This window comes from Drosophila miranda (genome assembly GCF_003369915.1).
Source record: "Drosophila miranda strain MSH22 chromosome Y unlocalized genomic scaffold, D.miranda_PacBio2.1 Contig_Y1_pilon, whole genome shotgun sequence".
NCBI lineage: Eukaryota > Metazoa > Arthropoda > Insecta > Diptera > Drosophilidae > Drosophila > Drosophila miranda.
This window is the reverse complement of record NW_022881603.1, coordinates 8,254,151-8,265,687: the sequence shown is the minus strand read 5'-3', so window position 1 is coordinate 8,265,687 and position 11,537 is coordinate 8,254,151.

Genomic DNA, 11,537 nt, shown 5'->3' with positions numbered 1-11,537 from the left:
ATGCATTCGCCGAGTACCGGGGCCAGTCAATTTTTTCCTCCCGTCCTCAGAGCTGTCAGTGGACATACGCTTTTTGCAACCCCTTTCTCATAACGACTAACGACACAGACTTTGAGTGTCAGCCCCAAGCAGTGGGGAGGCAGGAAAAACTGCGTTATGTGTTTGCTCTCTGAGCGGGCAAAAAGCAGAATCAGAAAACAAAACAAACTAAATGGGAAAATCCGGGAGGAAGTTTGTCGTGGAACAACATCGTTGGCACTGCGTGTCCCCAGGGTACCGACAGCTTAGGCACCGTAGCGGAAGTGTGACAGGAGCCCAACAGGTGACCCCACCTTTGCCCTAGGGCATGGGTGGCTTCAATATACCGCTTCAATATACCGCTGGAGTGTGGGGCCATCGTACATACGTAGGATTATATCTGTAATTATTCCGATTCTGATTGATTCGGAAATCATGTGTGGTAATTAATGAGCAATTAGTCCGTGCATCGCGAGTGTCCGCCCAGATCGATTTGTAGCAGCCTCGATTAGTGGCGCTGCAGCTGCAGCGAGGAAATTGCTTACACTCTGCAACATAGTTCGGTCTGGGGGCAGCAAAGGAAACATATTTCAAGTTCCATTCAAAGGCATTTTTTAAGTCACAAAATAATTTAATTCCCTATCCTATAATAAAGTTTAAAAAGACTGTTACTTCGAAGCTCGCGAATCCGGGCTCAGTGAAATCCGTGAAGGATATAGAGAAGTCCCTAAAGACCCTATCCAACGAGTTACTGAACGCCTACCATGCATCGTGCAAACCCTCGAGAACGAAGAGGAGCTCCAAGCCACTCTGGGGGAACCGAGATCTCTCTCTCCAAAGGAACAACCTCAAGGAATTCTTCAAGATCGCCAAACAAGCGAACGAAGAGATTGTCAGTGAGGAATAAACAATAAACAATCCTACTTAGGAGCTACAAGAAGGAAATACGTAAGGCACAAAGGAACTCGTGGAGAAACTTCTGCTCCAACATTGAGAAAGTGCCCGAAACCGCTAGGCTCCGGAAGCTGCTCTCAAAGCAGCCCACAGTACAGAGCCAACTAAAACTAGACAACGGACAGTGGACAGAGGGCTGTAAAGAAGCCCTAACAGCACTAATGGAGGCGCACTTCCCTGGATGCACCGAGGTCACTGACGCCAAGGAGCATCAGGACCTAGCAACTGAGGAACAGCACCCCCCAATAGGTCTGTTAACCACTAAGAGAATCCACTGGGCCATAGACTCCTTCGCGGCCATAAAAGCACCAGGACTGGACGGGATATTCCCAGCCATGATGCAGTTGACCAAAGAGGTTATTACCCCATGGCACTTCGCAATATACTCAGCATGCCTAAGTACAGGCTATATCCCCATCCAATGGAGAACCTCGAGGGTTGTCTTCCTCCCTAAGGCAGGAAAGTGCAGCCACGTGAGTCCCAAGGATTACAGACCGATAAGCCTTACCTCCTTTCTACTAAAAACACTAGAAAAGCTGTTGGATTTACACATCAGGAATGAGGTAGGGGGACTGATGTCAATAAACCAACACGCCTACACCAAGGGGAAATCAGTGGAGACGGCACTACACTCGCTAGTAGCCACCATCGAGAGCGCCCTTCACAACAAAAAGTATGCTTTGGGAGCATTTGTGGACATCTCAGGAGCATTCAACAACGTGGCAACAACCGCAATAACAAGTCGCCTAGAAGCGGATAACATACACCCTGCAATCAACGTCTGGATCAAAAACCTCCTAAGTTGTAGACGGGTGCAATCGGAGTGGGGCACCGCTTTCATGGTAAAGGGGGCACACAGAGGCACACCTCAAGGTGGAGTCCTATCGCCACTACTGTGGAATTTGGTGGTCGACGACCTCATTAAGAGATTTGAAAGGAAGGCCCCAAAAATAACAGCCTATTTATTTATTTATTAAATTAACAAATTATCTGTTAATAATGGTACTTAGTTACTAAAGGCGGAAAAAGATAAGTTAAAAGTTAGCTAAATTTAAATGATTATAAATATTGCATGCAATTAGTTTAAGAGACAGTTCAGGGGATAGGGTTTGACAGAGCGAGTTATAATTATGGCATAAAACCCTAAAAGGTTCATGATCAGCATAATTAGACCTACATATGGGTAGACGGATAGGCCTAAAAGTACGGGTAGGTCTGGATGGAACGGCCAAGTCAATCTGACCCAAGAGAGTTTGGGAGTCAACAGTCCCAAGAAGGAGCTTGTGCACGAACATTACGCCATTGCATATTCTGCGATCGTGCAACGACGGCAGGTCAATAAGATTTAGCCTAGACCGGTAGGGTGGCAAGATTCTACCCTAGTCCCAGTTAAAGTTCCGAAGGGCAAAAATTAAAAATTGCTTTTGCACGGATTCAATAACAGCCTGCTGCTCTTTATACTGCGGGCTCCACACACAAGAACAATACTCCAATATAGGACGTACTAACGAGATGTACAGTTGTTTCGTAACGTACGGGTCGTCAAACTCCTTGGACCAACGCTTGATGAACGCTAAAACACCCTTAGCTTTATTTACAGTTGCAGCTATATGGGTGTTGAAACACATCTTATGATCAAAAAGGACTCCGAGGTCATTTGAACTCGAAATTCGCTCAAGGACATGATTTCCTAGAACATATGAGACAAAATGAGGAGCGCGACGGTAAAATGTCATAAGTTTGCATTTGGAAAGGTTCAGAAAAAGAAGATTAGTTGAACACCACAATAGTAGTTCACTTAGATCAAGCTGAAGGCGTGTGTGCAAATACCAATCAGAGTAAGAAAGACAGATTTTGACATCATCAGCATACATTAGTGTAGTAGAGTATGTTATAACTTGAGGAAGGTCGTTCACAAATAAAATAAACAGAAGCGGGCCCAGATGACTTCCCTGTGGCACACCTGAAGTAACATTAACAGTATTTGACAACCCGTTAGAAAACAAAACACGTTGAGTACGGTTAGAGAGATAGGACAAAATCCAATCTAGAAGATTCGTTGGGAACCCTAATAAAGAGAGCTTTTGAATAAGCAGAGCCATGGTTCACAGAATCGAATGCCTTGCTGAAGTCCGTAAAAACTACATCCGTCTGCAAACCAATTTGAAAACCACGGTGGATTAGGTTAGAAAACTCAAGAAGGTTAGTCGATGTTGAACGATGTCTGAAAAAACCGTGTTGCGACGGAGATATCAAGCTGCAACAAAGATGTTGCAGTTGCCGGGTGACCAGGAACTCAAGAAGCTTCGGGATGGCGGAAAGCTTTGCGATACCACGATAGTTTTCAATGTTTGATCTTGAACCTTTTTTGTGAAGCGGAATGATGTAGGACTCATTCCAAATTACTGGGAGACAAGACTGTTCCAAGGAGAGGTTGAAGAGAAAGGTCAAGGGTTTGCAAAGGGACTGGGCACAGTGTTTTAAGATGCAACTTGGTACTTTATCTGAACCCGCAGAAAACGATATGTCCATAGATGACAAACCTTCCAGAACAACGCTTTCCTCGAAAAAGGGCAGAAAAATGCTGTTAGCTTGAGGTAGCTGGTACGGATACGGAGTGGATGCGTTGTAAATATGAGACGAGTACGTTGTTTGGAAAAAGTTAGCGAATAAATTTGCAATACCAACAGCAGAAGCTTCTGTTTTGTTCTGGTAATGAAGGGACGGAGGAAGCAGATGCAGATGACATAAGCATACTTATTACGGGTGTATGTCCATCGACCCTCAGCTCCATAATGGAACGTACACTCAGGGAGATACGTGAGTGGGCGGAAGAGGTAGGACTCAGTATCAACGCGGACAAGACGGACCTCATCCTCTTTACCAAGAGGTACAAGGTACCGATATGGACCCCCCCGAAAATTGACCAAACTAGGCTGACTCCAAAATCAGAGGTGAAATACCTAGGCACAGTACTGGACAGCAAGCTGGCATGGAGGCCCAATGTAGTGGAAAGGGTGAAGAAGGCTACCATTGCGCTTTATGCATCCAAGAAGATGCTCAGCAGCACATGGGGCCTGTCACCTGCTCTAATGCACTGGATCTACATCTCGGTGGTGCGACCAACTCTGCTGTATGGAGCCTTAGTGTGGTGGCAGGCTATTGAAAAGAAGACATACCATAAGCTTATGGAAAAGACTCAGCGATAGGCTCTGCTCTGTATTACAGGGGCGCTGAGGTCAACCCCAACAAAAGCACTCGAAACTATACTCGGAATCGACCCCCTGGACATTCACGCTCGCCTGATTGCGGGAAAGGCAGCACAACGCCTTATAGCATCAGGAAACCTATCCATACAAGGATACGGGCACAGTTCAATTGGCAGGGACATGACCAGATCAACTGATTACATGACCCCCCAAACTTGCCTTGACGTCAAAACAACCACATCTTTGGGACCTGGAGACTGGAAAATTGGAAGGGACCAAACTGAGCACCTCAACATATACACAGACGGCTCCAAGATGGAAGGAGGAGTAGGAGCTGGCCTATACTGTACAGACCCTGAGATAAGGCTGTCGTATAAGCTACCGGACCAATTCAGCATATTCCAGGCAGAAGTTTTTGCCATCGGGAAGGCAGCGGAGGTCGCTCTCCTAACAGAACGAGCACACGATGCGGTCAACCCATTCGTCGACAGCCAAGCGGCGATAAGATCCATGCAGTCGTCCGCGGTCAGTTCCAGTAGTGTCTTGGCGAGCAGGGAGGCATTAGACATCCTAAGCACGACAAAGACTAGCTAAGGAAGGCGTCGGGCTGGAGAATAGGAGAACCGAGAACGTGCCTGTCTCCCTCAGAACGCTGCAAGGCGATCTAGAGAAGCAGGCTAGAGCACAGACTGATAGCAGGTGGAGGAGTACCACCACCTGCAGAACCTCGAAGATAATGTGCAAGGAGCGCAACGAGAAACTTAGCCACTACCTACTGCACCTACCACGAAAGGACTGTAGATTGCTAGTGGGGATACTAACAGGTCACTGTCTGGCTGCTGCACATGCAGCAAAGCTAGGCATCACCAACAGAGACATTTGTAGGAAATGTGAGGAACCTGGGGCTATCGAAACCCTGGAACATCTCATCTGCAACTGTCCGGCTCTCTCAAGGGCAAGGAGGAGATACCTGGGCGCCCCAGTGTTGGCATCACTGGAAGGTGCCTCCAAAAGGACGCCACAGGAACTGCTGGCCTATGCTAAAAACACCTCGATTCTCGGGGACTTTTTAAAACCACATTAACACTCCCGCGACGGTTCATACACACCCCCATCCGGATAACTAAGGGCCATATTGGCCTATGCGTGGCCCCGCTGAGGGCCGTCCGGGTTAACCTAACCTAACCTAACCTATGGTGCTATATGGTGCACTTAAGAGCGATACTGCTCTGGTGTGGGTCAGGACAGTGTGGCACGGAATGTGTGGCAGAGTGCGGGGTGAACAACCCCGCTTGGCAGGCATAAATCAGAATTCCTGATTGGGCTTATCGCAGCAGTATCGAATTTTAATCTATTTAGCATTTAATTGGCACAGCCAAAGAGCCGAATTGGCCATGAAATGTGCCATGCAGTTTTAAATCATTTATGACTCTTTATTATTTATGAATTCTGATGATTTGTGGCGCAAAACCAATTAAATATCAGTAAACATATCAAACGAATTTGGTGGCAATGATCTATCTGTTAGATTAAAAATAATCCACATTTTAGTCGTCGGTCTCGCCAATACCAACTGTTTCCCCCCCTGTGCTCCGCGGGTTCTCCACTGCTCAATCGGTTTAATTGCATATGCAGTCCGCGTATGCACGGAATGTTAAACAAATTGCGGCATCGCGGACATATTGAATTTATATCTGGGATATACTCGTGCTGATGCCTTTTTTACCGCGTTTAATTAAAATGATGTACGACATAAGCCCGTCCACGGCCGTGTGTAAATATTATGGTAAAAACAGGAGGAAAACCGCGCCGCGAACTGTCGACTGGCAACTTTAAATTGCATTGGAAAGTTCATTAAATTCAATTGCAGTTACTCGATGGTTGGCATGATAGTGGCTAAGAACAAAAATAAACCCTCTCCGGATGCGCCCTCTTCCTGCTCCTGCTCCTGCACCTGATCCTATTGGATATCATGCTTGTTTGTCAGTGGTATGCCGAAGTTTCATTAATTAAAATTGCACACCAGGCTGCACGAGAGGAACAACGGGAATATCTCAACTTGATAGACAGCAAAACTAACAATTAAACAACCACTGCGAGTGGCCCACCCGATATCAAATCTAAAGTTTTGTCTGCCCCAACAAAAGAGTAACTGGGAACAGACTGAAGAGAACGATCAACAAACTACGCTGCCGGTGGGTACCCCCAGTATTCAGGCAACACTCCCAAATGTCTATTGAGGCAAAAATACTTTCGATTTCCCTTCAGGCATTCTGCTTCTATAATCTGGCATCCCTCTGTTTAATGGGGACTTCCACAGGCCCATCATACCCTTGCTCCCTACGAGTGTAGGGTATGATATTAGCAAAACAATATAAAGGAAGAAAACTTATTAGGCGGACAACCAGACTGCAGCTGCTTTGGCCATTTGGCTGAATAATTTGTGGCGTGGTCGGGGTATTGATAAAATGGCAAAAACAGTTTGCAACTTTCGACTGTTTACTGCTGACAGGGTCACAAATCAAGTGGCAATGGAGGAAGGACATTGCCTCCACCCCCCTTGGGGTGGTGACTAACCGGAAGTCGCCATGTGCAACGGCCCCACCGCCATCTGCATTCAAACCCCCGCCATTAAGGCGCCATTAAGTCAGCAATTAACAACTAAAGCAAGAACAACAGCAACAACAGCAAGAGAAATACGAGGGGGAACGTTGTGAGTTGCTGCGGACACCGCAACTCTACAGTTATACCCGATACTAAGTCAGTATGGCTCTCCTCCGGCAGACGCCGCTAATATTAAACGACACGACAAAGAGTGCGTGCGAGAGAGACAGAAAATCAGTCTGAGCGTGACGTCGGGCGCTGCGTAGCCACAGCAAATTGATTTGTTCCCACTGGCTATAAAAATGATCTGATCTGATCCAGATTCAGCAATCTGATAGATATGGTCATTATCTATAATTCTGCGTTTTTAGTTTTCTCGAATCTGCAATATTGTGGATGCAACAGATTTTCGTCCTTTGTGTGGGCGGAAGGAGGTGGGGCGAAATTTTGAGATATACGTTTTATAGTGAGATCTAACAGGAGTGCGGATACTAAATTTGGTTACTCTGGCTCTTATAGGTTCTGAGATCCTTGAACTCATATTTTGCAATTGGCAAAACCGACCATGAAACCTGTGTGTTAGAGAGAGACAGAGCGAGAAAGAATGAAATTGTTTTCTTGATTCTGGCTATAATAGTTATACGATCTAATTGAGATCTTACACTCTAGAACATATAGTCATCCTCTACGATTCTGCGTTTTTGGTTTTATCGTATCTTTAAAAATGTGGATGCCACAGATTTTCGTCCTTTGTGGGGGCGGAAGTGGGCGGGGCAAAGTTTTGAAATATTTTTGTAGCAGTGACATATCACAGATGTCTGGATCCAAAACATCGTTGCTCTAGCTCTTATAGTCTTTGAGCACTAGGCGCTGAAGGGGACGGACGGACGGACAGACGGACAGACAGACAGGGCTCAATCGACTCGGCTATTGATGCTGATCAAGAATATATATACTTTATGGGGTCGGAAACGATTCCTTCTGGACGTTACACACATCCACTTTTACCACAAATCTAATATACCCCAATACTCATTTTGAGTATCGGGTATAAAAAGCAAATACCAGACTTAGGCTTATTCCAAAAATATGTATTTGCTATGACAAACGACACGTAAACACCGCACAAGCCCATCCCATCCCATCCCATACCCTTCTATCTGCTCTATCCGAAGATGCTATACTATGATGATGGGAGGAGTGGGTGTGGCATAAGAGTCAAATGGCAATTGAAAGATACAGAAATTCAATTTTTGTGAAACGAGAGCAAGCGATAAGCGAAAAACAAAGAACTAAGTAAATAAATAATTGTTCCTTTTGAATCATAAACGAAAACAGCCAACGGAGCAATCTCTTAGTTGTATTTATTAGGGAAATAATGGTTTGTATGGGGCACTTTCATCTTGTGGCATCTACGGAGTCCAAGCTCGGGCTTGGGAGTGGTCCTGGGATCAGTCGGGCTTGGGCGCTGCTCCTGATGCATGCCATGACACGTACGCAAAATCTGTTGAGGCAGGAAGCTCCTTTAGTGCTTCGAGTGTTTTTTTAGACCGATTACATAGCTTCCTTTCATATTTCTGCTGCTGGAACTGCCCTCCAATATGTGTGCCCTTGGGCCTCTGAAACGATCCTGGTCATCGGCGGCAGGGCCACCATCCTTTCGTTTGGACCAACATGTTTGCTGTGCGTGTCTACAACTGAGAGATGCGTATGATCCCCCGTTCTCCTTGGTTCATCCACTGTGTGGCCCCCAGACTCGTTTGAACCGCTCTAATTACAAAGAACTAACAACGACTGCCTCGACTTGGGAATACCCATTATTTTTAGCGGTATGTGTGCTGTCCTGGATGGCCTGCATGCCCCATTTCTCTGACAATGCATTCGCCGAGTACCGGGGCCAGTCAATTTTTTCCTCCCGTCCTCAGAGCTGTCAGTGGACATACGCTTTTTGCAACCCCTTTCTCATAACGACTAACGACACAGACTTTGAGTGTCAGCCCCAAGCAGTGGGGAGGCAGGAAAAACTGCGTTATGTGTTTGCTCTCTGAGCGGGCAAAAAGCAGAATCAGAAAACAAAACAAACTAAATGGGAAAATCCGGGAGGAAGTTTGTCGTGGAACAACATCGTTGGCACTGCGTGTCCCCAGGGTACCGACAGCTTAGGCACCGTAGCGGAAGTGTGACAGGAGCCCAACAGGTGACCCCACCTTTGCCCTAGGGCATGGGTGGCTTCAATATACCGCTTCAATATACCGCTGGAGTGTGGGGCCATCGTACATACGTAGGATTATATCTGTAATTATTCCGATTCTGATTGATTCGGAAATCATGTGTGGTAATTAATGAGCAATTAGTCCGTGCATCGCGAGTGTCCGCCCAGATCGATTTGTAGCAGCCTCGATTAGTGGCGCTGCAGCTGCAGCGAGGAAATTGCTTACACTCTGCAACATAGTTCGGTCTGGCGCAGCAAAGGAAACATATTTCAAGTTCCATTCAAAGGCATTTTTTAAGTCACAAAATAATTTAATTCCCTATCCTATGGTGCTATATGGTGCACTTAAGAGCGATACTGCTCTGGTGTGGGTCAGGACAGTGTGGCACGGAATGTGTGGCAGAGTGCGGGGAGAACAACCCCGCTTGGCAGGCATAAATCAGAATTCCTGATTGGGCTTATCGCAGCAGTATCGAATTTTAATCTATTTAGCATTTAATTGGCACAGCCAAAGAGCCGAATTGGCCATGAAATGTGCCATGCAGTTTTAAATCATTTATGACTCTTTATTATTTATGAATTCTGATGATTTGTGGCGCAAAACCAATTAAATATCAGTAAACATATCAAACGAATTTGGTGGCAATGATCTATCTGTTAGATTAAAAATAATCCACATTTTAGTCGTCGGTCTCGCCAATACCAACTGTTTCCCCCCCCTGTGCTCCGCGGGTTCTCCACTGCTCAATCGGTTTAATTGCATATGCAGTCCGCGTATGCACGGAATGTTAAACAAATTGCGGCATCGCGGACATATTGAATTTATATCTGGGATATACTCGTGCTGATGCCTTTTTTTACTGCGTTTAATTAAAATGATGTACGACATAAGCCCGTCCACGGCCGTGTGTCGGTGAACACTCGTATGTTTCTGTAAACCACAGAAGTCGAAACCACAAAATAAATAGATTCCCAGCGAATGGGAATCCAAAAAAAATAGTGCGATTATGTTCACTGGATTCCGTCCGGCCCGCAATCACTGAATCCCGCTCTGACCGGATTGCTATTACAGTTTCCAGTTATCGCAATGGATTTTCCATTTGATTAAACGTAAATATTATGGTAAAAACAGGAGGAAAACCGCGCCGCGAACTGTCGACTGGCAACTTTAAATTGCATTGGAAAGTTCATTAAACTGACGGGGAACTCAATTGCAGTTACTCGATGGATGGCATGATAGTGGCTAAGAACAAAAATAAACCCTCTCCGGATGCGCCCTCTTCCTGCTCCTGCTCCTGCACCTGATCCTATTGGATATCATGCTTGTTTGTCAGTGGTATGCCGAAGTTTCATTAATTAAAATTGCACACCAGGCTGCACGAGAGGAACAACGGGAATAACTCAACTTGATAGACAGCAAAACTAACAATTAAACACCCACTGCGAGTGGCCCACCCGATATCAAATCTAAAGTTTTGTCTGCCCCAACAAAAGAGTAACTGGGAACAGACTGAAGAGAACGATCAACAAAGTACGCTGCCGGTGGGTACCCCCAGTATTCAGGCAACACTCCCAAATGTCTATTGAGGCAAAAATACTTTCGATTTCCCTTCAGGCATTCTGCTTCTATAATCTGGCATCCCTCTGTTTAATGGGGACTTCCACAGGCCCATCATACCCTTGCTCCCTACGTGTGCAGGGTATGATAATAGCAAAACAATATAAAGGAAGAAAACTTATTAGGCGGACAACCAGACTGCAGCTGCTTTGGCCATTTGGCTGAATAATTTGTGGCGTGGTCGGGGTATTGATAAAATGGCAAAAACAGTTTGCAACTTTCGACTGTTTACTGCTGACAGGGTCACAAATCAAGTGGCAATGGAGGAAGGACATTGCCCCCACCCCCCCTTGGGGTGGTGACTAACCGGAAGTCGCCATGTGCAACGGCCCCACCGCCATCTGCATTCCAACCCCCCGCCATTAAGGCGCCATTAAGTCAGCAATTAACAACTAAAGCAAGAACAACAGCAACAACAGCAAGAGAAAAACGAGGGGAAACGTTGTGAGTTGCTGCGGACACCGCAACTCTACAGTTATACCCGATACTAAGTCAGTATGGCTCTCCTCCGGCAGACGCCGCTAATATTGAACGACACGACAAAGAGTGCGTGCGAGAGAGACAGAAAATCAGTCTGAGCGTGACGTCGGGCGCTGCGTAGCCACAGCAAATTGATTTGTTCCCACTGGCTATAAAAATGATCTGATCTGATCCAGATTCAGCAATCTGATAGATATGGTCATTATCTATGATTCTGCGTTTTTAGTTCTCTCGAATCTGCAATATTGTGGATGCAACAGATTTTCGTCCTTTGTGTGGGCGGAAGGAGGTGGGGCGAAATTTTGAGATATACGTTTTATAGTGAGATCTAACAGGAGTGCGGATACTAAATTTGGTTACTCTAGCGTTAATAGTCTCTGAGATTTGTGGATGCCCCAGATTGTCGTCCTTTGCGGGGGCGGAAGGGGGTGTGGCGAAATTT